We start from the raw sequence: 17,016 nt of genomic DNA, 5'->3' as shown, positions 1-17,016 counted from the left end.
TATACTTCATAGAATGATCGAGTTCTAAACAATGCTCAGCAATCACTGACTTGGTTGCCTGTCTCAGCCCGATGTGCCTTTGGTGGTCTTTGCACCTGATGTCAACGGTCCTGGTTGTCTGGCCAATGTATGCCATCCCACATTCACATGGTACATGGTAAATGTCTGGTTTCTGTAGATGCAGGTCATCCTTCACACTCCCTAGCAGAGCCTTAATCTTGGTGGGTGGATGGTACACGCTTTTAATGTTATGTTTGAGGAGAATTCTGCTGATTTTAGCAGATATCGGTCCAACATATGGCAAATGTGCAGCCTTTTGCATTTCTTCTTGTATCTCCTCAAGAACTGCTGGTGGTGAAACAAGGCGCAGCCTCCTTTTGAAGATCTCAAGAAGGGTATCCATTTTTGTAGAATGGAGATTGTAGATGTTGTATCTCTGTCGCCAAATTATCTGGATCTGACAGAGTTCTTGACCAGTGAAACAGTGTTCTGAGTACAGCGTTTTTCTGTGCCAGATGGTGGCAACTGCTGGCTTGCAGATACAAGTCGGTATGAGCGGGTTTGTGGTACACACCATGACTGAAGGTACCAACTTCCTTCCTCTTAGATAGTACGTCTAGGAAAGGGAGTAGTCCATCTTTCCCCAGTTCCATGGTGAATTTAATGTTAGGGTGGCATGAGTTTAGATGGTCCAAGAAAACATCATCAAGCTTTTCCCTCTCATGGGGCCATATGACAAAGGCGTCATCCATGTATCTGAAAAAGCATCTTGGTTGATCTGGGGTCAATGTAAGGGTGTCCTCTTCAAATCTTTCCATTAAAAGATTGGCCACCACCGGTGAGAGGGGGCTGCCCATTGCCATGCCTTCCATTTTCTCGCAGAATTGACCCCCATATAGGAAGTACATCAAAGTCAGTATGCGTCTGAATAAGACCACGAGAGCACCGTTGTACATTTCTCCAATCAGCTCAAGTGCATCTCTCAGTGGTACACGGGTGAACAGGGAGATCATGTCGAAACTGACCATAATGTCAGTGTCTGAGATCTGTAGCTGCCTGAGGCATTGTAGGAAATCCTCTGAGTTGCGAATGTGATGGGCACACTTCCCTACATATGGTGAGAGCATCTTCTTAAGGTGTTGAGCAGTGAGGTAGGCGGCTACACCAATATTGCTGACTATTGGACGTAGAGGAACCGAGGCCATAAAATCTGGATCATACTGGTTCTTTAGGCCTCAGCTGTTTAACATCAAGATACTGGGACAGCTTCATCAAAGAATCTATTGAGATAAAGGTGGCAGAGAATCTCATTAACAGGGACACCGGTTTCCAGCTGAGCTTGGCTTGGAACCCAGCACTCCATCTTCTGAAGACGCAACGTAGGCAACATCCAGACCACAAGGGACACAAGTATAAAGAAGGAATTAGGGATGACAGCCCAGTACATGTAACAAGTATGTGAAATGGTACCTCAGACAACAGACACAATAGCCGAGGGCGTTGTTCCGAGTCTCGCCCGACAATTTGAACGGAATCGGCTTGAAAATGACACTGCAGCCACTCCTGGGGGACAAGAACTTCGGACAGAACGCCTAACATGGCACACTACAGTAACAGAACGTCTCAATTCACAGAAGGTCTCAAATGGCTACAATCGGCAGATAAAACACTTTGCACAGCTTGGACGCCATTAAGAACTTAATTCCGCTGTATTGACAATGGATAATAGCCACAAAGTACGCGCACAGCTTTCGGAACAGCCGCAGCTAGAAGAAAGCACTACAGCCGTTGCTATTGGCAGCCTCACACCACGGACAGAGCGCTAGACACGGTGCGGACCGCAGAGAGAACGCCTAGCACAGCATACCAAACTCGTTCCACAGTGGAATCAGTATCAGTCAGCACCTGAAAAAGATCAAGTTACACAGTTGAAATATCATGCAAGGAAGACACGAATAACTGTCAGAAACCCAATTAATCAACATGACTACGCCTTGCTGGAAAAGCCTGAAGAATTACAGAAATGACATGCTCAGAGGTGGTGCCCTCTACATCTATAGAGTTTGTTTGCACCATACAAAATGTAAATCGTCATCCAAGTGTGCTGAAATAATTTCAAAATTTCAGGTGAGAAATGAAGGTACCAGTAGAAGACACATTACAACTTTTGGCTGCTCATTTCTCCCTTGATTGTCTACAATTATTTTGACACACTTTCACAACCATTTACTTTTTGTACATTGGAAACAATTATGAGCTGACCAATATAACAGTCATCTGTTCACCATGTCGCCCGCCATAGATAATATTTTTATGGGCGATTTTCAAGAGTCAGCATGCTCCTTTCCACCCATCCTGTTTCTTCCGATATGGCGACAATACATTTTTAATCTGGCCACACAACAGTGAGAGGCTGCAGTAGTTTGCTGACTGTTTGAGTGGTATACACCTAACATAAGACTTTCAGAGGGGGGTGAAGAAGAAAAGGAAGTTACCTTTCCTAGATCTGTTTATAGAAAGGAAATCAGGTGGAAGACTTGGCCATTCTTGTACAGAAAATTTCAAACAAGGATAACCTCGGCTCTGAGATTAATCATCCGATGACAGTGTTCAGAAGAAATGGGTATTTTGTCCATGGTATAAGGTAAATGCTGTCAAGGAAACCAAGACACAATGCTGTTCAAGCAAGCCAAGATGACCAACACATACTGTGGCTTCTAATCCGTGGTGCAAGAACTGCTAACATGAATAGAGACCTAAATAGGCAAGGAACGAGTCCTAAACAGGCAAGGAATCAGACCAGCCTTCCTGCCACCCAGTAAAATTAAAGAAATGTTGTGACCTGTTAAGGATAATCTTGGCCTGAGAGTTCTAGGCATTCACAAATTCCTTGCAAGTGTGGCAAAAGCCATGTGAGCCTGTCCATGTTAACCACTGCCGATCGCTACATTGAGCTCAGCCAGGGTGTATACGTGGACAAGGAAAAAAAATTCCCTGATTTCTCCTGGATTTCCCGGTTAAAAATGCACTTTCTCCCAGATAAAAACATACTTTTTCCCTGTTAACTGACAGTATATTTTCTCTTGGAACTATATAAGTCCTTTGAATGATTATGGTCTTATACACAGGAGTAGAATTTCCCGGCGCTTTATAAAACTAAACACAGGCAAAAAAACGCATTTTGGAAAGATCTTTGATGTGCAGCAACATATACGCTGCATATTTTCGTATTACGAAAGTATAAATTCGAATTCCACCAAACACTGCATGTTACTTTCCGAAGCATTGAAATCGAGATTGCGATGTGCTTTTGTGAGCCAGTCATAGCTCATGTCAGTGATCTCGCCAGCCGATGACAGCGTGTATTCAGAGCTTAGGACACATGATGTACTCAGCCAATAGCAACATCACTGTTAAGTAGCGCGAATGCACAAACAGAAAAAGTTAATGGTTTAAATTAATATACATAGTGTTGCTATACGAAACGCAAAGCTTTCACATATATTGTGTCTGTAAGATTAATACTCTGCAAGAGAAGCTAAGCTTTCACATACAATGTTGGTCTTTTATGCGCGTATTACAATTTAAGATATATCACACAAATGTGATCGTAAAATTTTTAATAACGGCTCAAATGTCTGATCTTGTGGGCTCGAAATTCATCTAAATGGCTCGTCATCAAAGAGTTCATTCTTAAATGAGTGTCAAACGCTCTCTGAACTAAGAAATTCATTGTACATATTTGCACATAGCTCCGTTGTAACTGCCAGAATGGTACTTTGATGGTAACGCTTTTCAAACCACCATATTTTCACGCGACCTGTTAGAAATAGGTTCGTTTCTGCAGTTGCCAGAGAGCGCCAGATGACAGGCGTCACCGCGCTTGCGCAGCTACGATGTCGCAGGGAGCCCGTGTGTTCGTACGTGTAAAACATTAAAAGATCGTACATTATGTCATAGAAGAAACAAAACATCAGAGGATACTCCAAGAGCATCGGAATTTCGAGACCCATACTAAAATGTCCACATTTAAAGTGCGCATTTGTATGTCCATATTCCCAGTTAAGTAGGCCACGACCTGATATTAAGCTTTTCAATGTGGTTTTCGGGATGTAAATTTTCTTGGAGTACCAGTACTGTGTTATCTCACATTTGGTTCTTTTTATGGCATAATGCCATACGTACTAGAAGTTGAAAGCGTGCACTTGAAATGCAGCGAACAGTGTGTGGAATTAAAAAGAAAATTTCTTTAGCAAACCGACAAAAATAACTTCATTGTTCTGCAAGGCAATTAATGCTTGACTGTCAGAAAGGTGGAAATCAGAAATCTGTTTTGCTTTCATTTGACGTGAGAGCAGTAAACGAAGAGGAAACAGCAAAATCACTAAATGTAAACAAGGGTCACGTGGAGACTACCCACTACCCCACTGTAACTCAGACTGCTCTGAACATCAGCCCCGGGTCTACGATATTTCCGAACCGGTGCAATACCCCGCCACTCCCTCGAGTGTTTGAGATAGGACGACAAAAATTTTTCAGAAATCGAATTTTCCAAAAATATGTTCATTTTGTAGCGCACATCTTTCTGAAGAGTCTGGTGCATAAAACATGTGTGTTCGAGGAAATGTAAGACATGTTATTTGGTCGTAAGTGTGCCGAAGGGCATTGCCTCGCGTCCTCACACAGCATTCTTCTATCATATGTCAGTGTGCTTCGCTCTGTGGAATTGTATATTTTGTAATGGATGCCATCAAACCATATTCAGGACAGTGGAAATTAAAATGTCCTGTGGTGCCTCTCGTGCTTACAATTGGCCGGTTTGAAATCTTGTCCCTCTTCAGAAAATTTGCACTCTTTATTCCCTATCAGCTAACAACTTGCTGCCCTGTGTGACAAAATTAAATATAGGATACATAAATCCAGTAAAGACACGAGACAAGCAAGACAATACACATTACTTCAATCCAATCTGATTACGTCTATTTTGTCACTCTCTGCTAAATAAAAAGAAATAGGCCTTTCTAATACTGCAAAAATTGTAATACACACCAAATAAACGAGGCTGTTTTGGCACAAACGGTCTTTTTTGTAACGACAGAATACAATTCACAAAGTACCAATATCAAGTGCCTATTAGGCCTACTACAAGCAAAAAGCCTTACGTTAGGAAGTAGTTTCACACTTCATTCATACGCTCCAGTTTCTCAAGTATGAGATCGAAAAGTAGTAGTACGAAATTTTTATATAAACTTGGAATCGTCAAACTGTTCCATAATTTATATGATGTCGTCGTTTCTTCTCCTTCCTCGTTCTAACAAACAGTCTTGTTAGCACTAGTTCTGTAACTGTTCCTGCCAATATCAAAGCTTATTCGCAGGCTAACTCCACTAACTCTGCCAGAAACACTGGTTTAGTTATCTCGCGATTATTCTCCGGTTAGGCGTTGCTACATGTTCGTGCAACGCGTATTCCGCACTTCTTCCATAATAGAATTTAAAGTGGCTGCTAGCTGGGGACTGCACAACTGGCCTTTACTAGTATAGCGATCTGCCCAAAAATTTTCTGTCAAAATTTCATTTTCTTAGATACACCGAGAAGGTAATACGTAATCTTTCTTACCTGTTATTCGTTTATTTCCACTCCTGTAGTCTGAATCTATGGATTTAGCTAGTAATTATAACAACGCTCACCATTCGCAAACCCAATCAACCACACAGACAGCGGTTGTCATTCATCCGTTCGGCCTTACTCCGCTCAGCTCGTATAGCTCCTTTTGTCTGTAGGAAACTTTATTTCTACATGCGACGAGGATTCCCCTGACAGAGACATCATGTACACGACGCACACATTCACAAATCAACTTATCAACTTATGATTGACTCAGAAATCAACTTAGAATGTGTCCAAAAATGTTCAAAAACTTCCTAAAGCCTTTGACACATTTTGCTGTTGGCAGACGCTTGTATGAGCACTGTTTTTTTGTTGCTGTATATGGCGCATTTCCTTTGCAATTTAAGTTTTATTTACGTTTTTTCTCTCTTTCATGTTTTATTGTTGCAGTATTATTCTGAAATAGTGGTATACAATAGTATCCTTTGTTAGAGTATTGGTTTTTGGTTATTCCTGATGTGCGGAGCGGCGGCGATCATTAAATAACAAACCAACATGCATTAATACAACTTTATTATGTGAGAATATTTACAACGTCTTATACAGTCGGCAGCACACAACAGAATGGGAAGCAATATGGTGGCGCACAATAAGTCCACATGTGTCAGAGAGCCTGCTATGGCGGAGATATCTCACTCATAGAGTTGATAGTCGCCACAGAGGCCCCCCCCCCCCCCCCTTGCAGTGCGGAGCACGGTGGTGTGCCAAGTCCTGTGCCAGCCCGGTACGGGTGGGACACTTGAAGGTCACAAAAGCACTTGTCCATGGTGAAATCATACACACAACACTTGGGGGTAGGTGTAGCAAGCTCGACTGAAGCTAGGACATAATCCCTGTGCCAATGGGGTGGAACCACGGGTCGTCTGGCCCGTGATGTGGGCTGCAAGGGGGGAGGAAGGGGTGGGAGGGGTGGTGGGCCCGTCCAAATCACGATGGGATTCCTGGGAAGGAGGGCAGGCGTCGTGTACGTCGGGGTCACTTGCAGAGTGCTCCTGCAAGGTCCACGCAGGTTTCACCCGGTGGAGTGAAACAGTTACTGGTTTGCCGTTGTTAAGTATCGACAATGTGGAAGGGCCTCGGGACAGGACTTTAAACGGACCAGTGTAGGAGGCTGCAGGGTTGTCCGTACTGTGTCGTCATGTAACATGATAAATTCACATGTGGGCAGTTCCTTACGCACGAACACACGAGGCCTACAGTGGGCAGATGGCAAGGGAGGTTTGATGAGCACGATGTGCCCTCGAACACTCTCGACGAGTGCTGGGAGCTCAGAAGAGCTTGGTACCGGCGTATCCTCGACGAATTCAGCTGGTAAAACCAGAGGCTCCCCGTAAAGGATCTCGGCGAGGGAGGCTTGCAAGTCCTCTTTGTATGCTGTGCGGAGGCCTAGCAAAACCCAGGGGAGAGATTCAGACCACTGGTCACCATGGCACATAAGTGCGGCTTTAAGTGTGCGGTGCCAGCGCTCCACAAGTCCATTGGCCTGGGGGTGATAAGCGGTTGTGTGAAACTTTGCGACGCCACAGTGCGAACAGAGGGAGGCGAACAACTGTGATTCAAACTGCCTACCTTGGTCGGTGGTCAGTGAGGTAGGGCTTCCGAATCAGGAAATCCAAGTGGCAATGAAGGCCCGAGCCACAGACTCAACCGAAATATCTTCCAAAGGGACTACCTCGAGCCATCTAGTGACCCTATCAATAACGGACAGGATATATTGAAAGCCCTTGGAGGGAAGGAGGGGACCTACAATATCAATATGGGCATGTCACAGACGTCCTTTAGGTATGTTGAAAGTGCCTGGCGGAGGAAATGCATGGCGGCCCACTTTAGCTCTCTGACATGGTATGCACGCGCGAGCCCACACCCTACAATCATGTTTAACACCGGGCCAGACGTACCTTTCCGTGACCAATCTGGTGGACGCTTTGATGCCTGGGTGAGCTAGGTTGTGGAGTGCATCAAAAACAGAGTGGTGGAGAGCTGCAGGTACGAGAGGGAGGGAGCTACCAGTGGAAACATTGCACCAGACCAGTTCTATGGTGCCGGGGAATGCACATTGTTCCAGTTTGAGGGAAGAGGTTCTGTCTTGTTGCAAGGCACGAATATCGGGGTCTTTGGTTTGCCGGCGGGCCAGGTCGGTAAGGTCAAGTGGGGTAGTGATGATGTTAACGCGAGACAGGTAGTCAGCGACTACATTGTCAGCGCCTCGGATATATTGTGCATCAGTTGAATATTGGGATATGAAATCCATATGGCGGAAGCATTGTGGGGGGGGAGATCACGTGAGGGGTTACGGATTGCATCTGCCAAGGGTCTGTGATCTGTATAAATCGTGAACGGGCGACCCTCGACATCGGCTCTGAAATATTTGACTGCTAAGCTGAGACTTCTTGTGGTTGATCTCCACTCCATTAGCAGCGAGCAGTGCAAGCACTCTGGAAACATGGAGAGGGTGTTCCTCAGGTGAGGGAGAGAAAATCAGAATATCGTCTAAGTAGGCATAGGCGAAAGGGAGGTCAAACAACAGAGCGTCGATGAAGCGTTGCCATGTATGTGTGGCGTTTTTGAGACCATATGGCATGGAACAGTACTCAAAGAGGCCAAATGGAGTGATTATGGCTGTCTTGGGGATGTCATCGGGGAACATGAGAATCTGATGATATGCTTTGCTATAATCAAGAACGGAGAAGATCTGGGAACCATGCAACATCTGGGTGAAATCTTGAATGTGGGGGATAGGGTAGTTATCGATGGTAGTGCGTGCGTTAAGAGCACGGTAATCACCACAGAGGCGAAAGTACCGTCCTTCTTCGGCACGAGATGGATTGGTGACGACCAGTTACTATCAGATTGACGGAGAATGTTGGAATCCAAAAGATTTTTAACAATGTTTTTAGCACGGCGAAGTTTCTGCGTGTTTAGGCGGCGCGCCTTATGCCGCACAGGGGGTCCTTCAGTTGTGTTTATTCTGCGGCGTGATTTCCGGAATTGCACGCAAAAACGTAGGAGTGGCAGGGGGGGTAGTGGCAGGGGGGGTAGGGGCAGGGGGGGTAGGGGCAGGGGGGGGGTAGGGGCAGGGGGGGGGGGTAGGGGCAGGGGGGGGGGTAGGGGCAGGGGGGGTAGGGGCAGAGGCTGGCCAAACTGTTAATGACAATGACCAGGCTGCGGAGGCTTGCCCACGATTGCAAGAGTGGGTGTGCAGAGTTGTAGAAGCTGCTCTTATGTCTGCAACAGTTGTGCATGGACTTCGTCAATGCAAACACGCAGGTCAACATTCTGAGTGCGCAATGCATCGACGTCTGAACGCTCGCGCAAGAAAGCTGAGAGAGTAGAAGAAAGGTTTGTAGCAAGTGACATACACTCTGAAAGGGCAGAGTGTGAACAGTCAATAGGAACTTCGGGCTGAGGGGGGGAATGTTGTGACGCACCAGGAACACTGGAACCGGAGACGTGAGTCAGACAGCCGAGTTGCAGCTTAGGGGAGAGGGCATAGTGATGAAGAAAATCGAGGTCGAGTACAGGTGCATCAACTTCCGCAACATAAAATGTCCAGAGGTAAACCTGATCTGGGACAAATTTAAGCAGGAGATGTGAGGAACCTACCACCGGAATCGGGGAATTGTTAGCAGCTATCAGTGGCGGTGCACATAAGGGACCTATGTTAGGGGCGAGGGAGGGTGGGATAACACTAATGTCGGCTCCAGTGTCCACTAGAAAACGAAGTTCAGTGTTGGTGTCCTCGACGAAGAGGCGCGAAGCGGAAGACAGTGCAGCAGGCGTCAGACGAGATGCCGGTATGCACCGTGAGGCAGCGCAGCGGGACGTGGCGCCTAGACGTGCCCACCAAGCGTTTGGGAAAGCGCACGGGGGCTTGCAGTTGCAGGTCGCATCACCAAATTTAGCGTGAAACCAGCAATAAGGAGTGCCAGCTTGCAGTGCAGGAGCATGGCTCCCCATCGCACCCCCCTCAGATTTAGTTATAAAAGGGCACAGTGGATAGGCCTTGAAACACTGAACACAGATCAATCGAGAAAACAGGAAGAAGTTGTGTGGAACTATGAAAAAATAAGCAAAATATACAATCTGAGTAGTCCACGTGCAAGATATGCAACATCAAGGAGAATATGAGCTCAGTAGTGCCGTGGTTAGTGTGAGCAGCTGCCGAACGAGAGGTCCTTGGTTCAAGTCTACCCTCGAATGGAAATTTTAATTTTTTTTATTTTCAGTTTATGTGACAAACTCTTATGTTTTCATCACTTTTTTGGGAGTGATTATCACATCCACAAGAAAACCTAAATTGGGCAAGGTAGAAGAATCTTTTTACCCATTCGCCAAGTGTACAAGTTAGGTGGGTCGACAGCATATTCCTGTCATGTGAAGCATATGCCGTCATCAGTGTCGTATAGAATATATCAGACGTGATTTCCTACGGAGGAATCGGTTGACCTATGACCTTGCGATCAAATGTTTTCGGTTCCCATTGGAGAGGCACGTCCTTTCGTCTACTAATCACACAGTTTTGCGGTGCGGTCGCAAAACACAGACACTAAATATATTACAGTGATCAGAGACGTCAATGAATGAACGGACAGATCATAACTTTGCGAAAATAAAGAAAATAAACTTTTCACTCGAGGGAGGACTTGAACCAAGGACCTCTCCTTCGGTGGCTGCTCGCGCTAACCACGGGACCACGGCACCACTGAGCTCAAATTCTCCTTGATGTTGCCTATCTTGCGCGTGGACTACTCAGTTTGTATATTTTGCTTATTTTTTTATAGTTCCACACAACTTCTTCCTGTTTCCTAGATTTATCTGTGTTCAGTTTTTCAAGGCCTATCCACTGTGCCAACTCATAACTAAATCTGAGGGGGGTGCAATGGGGAGGTTCCCTTGTTAGAACATATAATGAGCTCAAACAAAACGAGGTACCTTGAACAGAATGACTTCCTCAGTGTCAACCAGTGTGGGTTTTGAAAACATTGAACATGTGAAAGCTTTAGATCAAGCAAACAAGTAGATGCAGTGTTTCTTGATTTCCGAAAAGCATCTGACTCAGTACCGTATCTGCACTTACTATCAAAAGTACAATGACATGGTGTATCAAGTGATATTTGTGACTGGACTGAGGACTTTCTGGCAGGGAGGACACAGAATGTTATCTTGGATGGAGAGTCATCATCAGATGTAGAAGTAACTTCAGGTGTCTCCCAGGGAAGTGTGTTGGGACCCATGCTTTTCATGTTGTATATTAAAGACCTTGCAGACAATATTAATAGCAAAAACAGGCTTTTTGCAGATGGCGTAGTTATCTTTAATGAAGTACTATCTGAGAGAAGCTACATAAATATTCAGTCAGAACTTCATAAGATTGCAAAGAGTGCAGAGATTGTCAATTTGCTCTAAATGTTCAGATATGTAAAACTGTGCACTTCACAAAACGAAAATCAAATAGCATCCAAGGACTACAATATCAGTGAGTCACTGTTAGAATCAGCCATCTCATACAAATCCTGGGTGTAACACTTTGTAGGGATATGAAGGTTCAGTTGTGGATAAAGCAGGTGGCAGACTTCGGTTTATTGGTAGAATACTGGTGAAGTGCAAACAGTCTACAAAGGAGATTGCTTGCAAAACACTTGTGCAACCCATCCTATAATACTGCTCAAGTGTGTGGGACCCATACGAAACACGAGTAAAGGGGGATACTGAACGTATGCAGAGAAGGGCAGCAAGAATGGTCACAGGTTTGTTTAATCTGTGAGAGAGATTCACGGAGGCACTGAAGGAACTGAACTGGAAGACTCCTGAAGACATATGTAAACTATCCCGGAGAAAGTCAACTAAGAAAGTTTCATGAAATGGCTTTCAGTGATTACTCTAGGAATATACTACAACCCCTACATATCGTTTACATAGGCATCTTGAGGATAAAATTATAATGATTACTGCCCCCCCCCCCACCCCATGAACCATGGACCTTGCCATTGGTGGGGAGGCTTGCGCGGCTCAGTGATACAGATAGCCGTAGCATAGGCGCAACCACAACGGAGGGGTCTCTGTTGAGAGGCCAAACAAACGTGTGGTTCCTGAAGAGAGGCAGCAGCCTTATCAGTAGTTGCAGAGGCAACAGTCTGGATGATTGACTGATCTGGCCTTGTAACACTAACCAAAACGGCCTTGCTGTGCTGGTACTGCGAACGGCTGAAAGCAAGGGGAAACTACAGCCATAATTTTTCCCGAGGGCATGCAGCTTTACTGTGTGGTTAAATGATGATGGCATCCTCTTGGGTAAAATATTCGGAGGTAAAATAGTCCCCCATTCAGATCTCCGAGCGGGGACTACTCAAGAGGACGTCAGTATCAGGAGAAAGAAAATGCGTTCTACGAATTGGAGCGTGGAATGTCAGATCCCTTAATCGGGCAGGTAGGTTAGAAAATTTAAAAAGGAAAATGGATGGGTTAAAGTTAGATATACCGGGAATTAGTGAAGTTTGGTGGCAGGAGGAACAAGACTTTTGGTCAGGATAGTAGAGGGTTATAAATACAAAATCAAATGGGGGTAATGCAGGAGTAGGTTTAATAATGAATAAAAAATAGGAGTGCGGGTAAGCTATTACAAACAGCATAATGAACTAAGTCACGGCTGCAAAATACTAACATAAATTCTTTACAGACGAATGGAAAAACTGGCAGAAGCTGACCTCGGGTAAGATCAGTTTGGATTCCATAGAAATGTTGGGACATATGAGGCAATACTGACCCGATGACTTATCTTAGAAGACAAATTAAGGAATGGCTCACCTATGTTTCTAGGATTTGCAGACTTAGAAAAAGCTTTTGACAATGTTGACTGGAATACTCTCTTTCAAGTTCTTAAGGTGGCAGGGGTAAAATAAGGGAGCGAAAAGCTATTTACAATTTGTGCAGAAACTAGATGGCAGTTATAAGAGTCGAGGGGCATGAAAGGGAAGCAGTGGTTGGGAAGGGAGTGAGACAGGGTTGTAGCCTATCCCCAATGTTACTCAATGTGTATATTGAGCAAGCAGTAAAGGAAACAAAAGGAAAATGCGGAGTAGTAATTAAAAATCCATGGAGAAGAAATAAAAACTTTGAGGTTCGCCAATGATATTGTAATTCGTCAGAGGCAGGAAAGGACCCGGAAGAGCAGTTGAACGGAATGGACAGTGTCTTGAAAGGAGGATATAACATGAACATCAACACAAGCAAAACAGGAATAATGGAATGTAGTCAAATAAAATCGGGTGATGCTGAGGGAATCAGATTAGGAAATGAGACACTTAAAGCAGTAAATGAGTTTTGCTATTAAGGGAGCAGGACAATTGATGATGGTCCAAGTAGAGAGGATATAAAAAGTAGATTGGCAATGGCAAGGAAAGCGTTTCTGAAGAAGAGAAATTTGTTAACATCGAGTATAGATTTAAGTGTCAGGAAGCCGTTTCTGAAAGTATTTGTATGGAGTGTAGCCATGTATGGAAGTGAAACATGGATGATAAATAACTTGGACAAGAAGATAATAGAAGCTTTCGAAATGTGGTGCTACAGAAGAATGCTGAAGATTAGATGGGTAGGTCACACAACTAATGAGGAGGTATTGAATAGAAATGGGGAGGAGTTTGTGGCACAACTTGACTAGAAGAAGGGATCGGTTGGTAGGAAATCTTCTGAGGCATCAATGGATCACCAATTTAGTATTGGAGGGCAACGTGGAAGGTAAAAATTGTAGAGAGAGACCAAAGAGATGAATACACTAAGCAGACTGAGAAGGATGTACGTTGCAGTAGGTACTGGGAGATGAAGAAGCTTGCACAGGATAGAGTAGCATGGAGAGCTGCATCAAACCAGTCTCAGGACTGAAGACCATAACAACGACAACAACAACTGCACACACAGTGGAATTCAAACAATCATTCTTCCCATGCTCCATTTGTATACGGACCAGGAAGACATCCTAATAAATGGTACAATGGCATATACCCTCTGCCAAATATCTCACAGTGGTTTGCAGAGTAGGCCTATAGATTTAGATGTAGGGTTCAGGCATTAATGCCACAGTTGACAGTTAGCAGTCTTTCTATTCCATAATTTCTCAAGACAATTAGCATCCTGTGGCTTTATATTTTCAAAACACAATTGTGAAGTCTGCTAAAAGTTACAAACCTTCCATAGTTTACATTCCAGATTAAAGATGAAAGCAAGCTCAGAAGTGTGTATATGTTAATCATATCTGATAATACTGAGAACAAGGTTTTTCCTAAAAATTTCAGATTTCTGTTCCTTTCATTATGACATTTTCACAAATACAATTTAGACAGGTCCACAACATTTTAGCAACACAGAAAATTGAATTTTTTTTTTTTTTTTTTTTTTTTTTTGAGGTGTCATGTGGAACTTCAACATATATTTTTCAGAAATGTCTGGAATAATGATGTGACACATTCACTCTAGACCTGCATGATTTGAGATGAAATCACCCAGCTTGTTAATGTTTGCTGATCTCTTTAATTAGCATGAATAGCAATATGCAGTATAGTGATAGGAAGTTGTTGATATAGTGTAAAGATGAAGTTCGTATGATTTTCTTGTCTTTTGTAAATTCATACCCTGAAATATTTTTCCTTATTGACAGTATCAGCAGGACACTATGAGCCTTGAACGAGGAGGGGAAGAGATCAACAAATGTAATGGACAGTATGGAAGCCTTCAAATGGTAAGATCTTCAAAGAAAATCATGTATCATAGTTGTTTACAACAGAGTACAGCTGTTAAATGGATAAATTTCATACTACAAATGTTCACTCATCGTGTCTTGGCTCCATAAAAAAAAAACGACCTTCAAGGATGTGAGAAGAAGTCACGGCATATATCTAAAAAAAAAAAAAAGACAAGCAATAACAAAATACAAGAATACCATAAAAAGTAATCTATATTATGTATTAACAATAAACAATCAATATACAACTTAGCACTGGTCATGTAAGTTTAAACTAGCACTTTCGAAATAAATGTACTACTATGGAAAGGGCAGGGGAAAGCTCCATCTTCCCTGGTTGTGTTAAAAAGGCAGTGTTTTAACTTCATTGTTAGTTGACTGAATTCTTATTTTTTAAGTAAAATAGGTAAATCTGTGGGCGAATTGTTTTCTTTCTGACAATCAGTACTGACAACGACTCGTTCATGTGATAAATGAAAGTTGCAAAGTGGTTTAAAAGTCCATTTTAAACTATTGGCTCAGTGGAGGAAGGAAAGGGCATACCACCAAAAAAAAAAAACCTACTGTAACTCGTAACAATTATGCGTCTGTCATTGCAAATATGATGGCGTAAATAATAACCACAGTCTCCTGCTGTAATTGTTCCTCATGAAGTTCATAACTGTAAGAAGAAACTAATAAATGCAAAGTAAATATTGCTATTGGTGGGATTTGAAGAACTACACAATATGTTTCACCCTTCAAAACTTGGTAAGAGTATAAACCTATCCCAAATACACGGCAGATCCGCAATAAATGCAGTGGTTATTACAATAACATTAAAAGCAAAACGTGATCAGAAATTACGTGTTTTTATGCAGTGAATCGCCACACTACCTACACACAACACGCTTTCCGTCGGAAAACGCTTACTATCGAGGAATTGTCTGTACTCTTTAGCGTCACGACAACGTAAACATTGCACGTTGGCGCTCGCCGCTCAGCCTTTGAGCAGCCAACCAGAGCAATTGAAAATTGTTACGTTTGTGGTGTGGCTAAGCTGACTGTGTTTGATCTTGATCTTATGTTGGCTATACTGTCACTGCCAGTTGCTCCAATGTTTATTAATGGTGTTTGACAGTAAACAGTTAAACACCAAATAAGTAAACTTTTGCGTATATGAAGTTTTGGGTGGAAGCTCACAGGTATTTCAGACGAAACTAGGTGTGTTTTTGTAAATATATTACTATACAAAGCAAACATATGTACTAATATGTATCCTGCTACTAATAAGTCCACGCAGTCTATAGCCAATTTAGTGCGCGAAATACACAGTTATGGAGGAATGAAACAAATGTAGTAATAAATACTGTACTCCAATCACTCTGCAGTTGTCACTATCATTCGCTTGTTGTCTCTTGTGAGATTACCTGTACTGACGAATTGATGGGGCAACCAGCGCACTTAAATACCTGTGTTACCACTTCTCAACAGATTCATTTATCGGCACCTTTTTGCGTATAATTATTGTTACTGTTGGTTTGTAGATTTTTTCAGAAGTACTGTTGATAGAGGCATATATAACCAAATCTACCGCCTCTAACTAAAAGTTATCTCCTTCAGACCAAAGGGTTCCCCAAATTGCTTACGGTTCACTTTCATTTGAGTAAATGTTTAGTAAACACTTTTTCCTAGTGCAGGCAAAAAAAATTGTGTGCTTATAGCTTAATATTCATGGTTGACTTTGCCATACAAACCTGAGAGCATCATTAACTGGACAGATAATAAATATGCTGTTAGAAACGTAATGAGTGTCAAGCATAAAGAAGTAAAGGATACAAGGTAGGAAAAAGCAGTACATAAAACGTGTCATAGTATACAGGAACGTGGTATTTAAATGAAAGACAGCACGTTTGCTATTTGTATCTAAACTGTCATTGCTACAAGATACCTGTAGCAACTTGGAGGTACATATCCAAAGCATGGTGGTGGACAGAGTTTTCTGTGAAACTATTTGACTGTCAAATTTGTCACCTGTAGGTTCAGTCGGCAAGTGTGTAGTGTGTAAATGCTCCCTAAATTCAAATGGGAATCTGGAGATAGAAGGCATTCTTATTGTGGAACACTATTGAGAAAGTTTAGAAAACTGTCATTTGGAACAGACTGCAGAAAAATTGTACTGCCATCAAAATACTTATTGCATAAAAACACACACACACACACACACACACACACAAAGAGAGAGAGAGAAAAATCAATTTTCTATGTATACTGAACCTCAGATTTATATTTGATCCTTTTCTTATCCAGTTTAAATAACATAAATTCAGTTTTTTTTTTATTTTAGTGAATTGAAGATGTCACATTTGTAGAGCTGGTTGCACGATGTACACTTAATGGGGATACTCTTTCCATCACTACATCAATGAAGAGGCATAGGCTGCTGAATTTTGTGATTATATGATACAATAACAAGACCAAATCAAAGATTGTGCTACCCCCTCCTCTCCCCCCATGGGCTTTGACCTGTGACATCATCAATATGGCAGACACCTATATTTCAAACTTATACATATGGTGACAATGACGTCCCTCATGACATACATGGAGAGACACAAAAAATAAAGTAGTTG

At 42.9% G+C, this 17,016-nt stretch overlaps 2 protein-coding genes across 7 annotated transcripts in view; one reads left to right on the top strand and one right to left on the bottom strand.

Moving 5' to 3' along the window:
- LOC124711581 (mannose-6-phosphate isomerase) overlaps positions 1 to 15,413 on the bottom strand; it is a 109,296-nt gene extending 93,883 nt beyond the window's left edge. The window contains exon 1 of one of the 3 annotated variants that reach the window (XM_047241749.1): positions 15,285 to 15,413. The gene's annotated coding sequence lies outside the window, so the exon portion shown is untranslated. Of the gene's footprint in view, positions 1 to 15,250 lie in introns of all 3 variants that reach the window. The other 2 variants (XM_047241741.1, XM_047241732.1) reach the window with 2 other exon arrangements.
- A 72-nt stretch (positions 15,414 to 15,485) lies between these two features.
- Positions 15,486 to 17,016, top strand: part of LOC124711555 — a 41,479-nt gene continuing 39,948 nt past the window's right edge. For 2 of the 4 annotated variants that reach the window (XR_007005488.1, XM_047241701.1), the window contains exon 1: positions 15,510 to 15,607. The gene's annotated coding sequence lies outside the window, so the exon portion shown is untranslated. Of the gene's footprint in view, positions 15,608 to 17,016 lie in introns of all 4 variants that reach the window. The other 2 variants (XM_047241694.1, XM_047241709.1) reach the window with 2 other exon arrangements.

The sequence above is a fragment of the Schistocerca piceifrons genome, chromosome 1 (genome assembly GCF_021461385.2).
Source record: "Schistocerca piceifrons isolate TAMUIC-IGC-003096 chromosome 1, iqSchPice1.1, whole genome shotgun sequence".
Taxonomy (NCBI): Eukaryota; Metazoa; Arthropoda; class Insecta; order Orthoptera; family Acrididae; genus Schistocerca; species Schistocerca piceifrons.
Note: the sequence above shows the minus strand (reverse complement) of the source record. Positions and strands in the feature narration are given on the sequence as shown.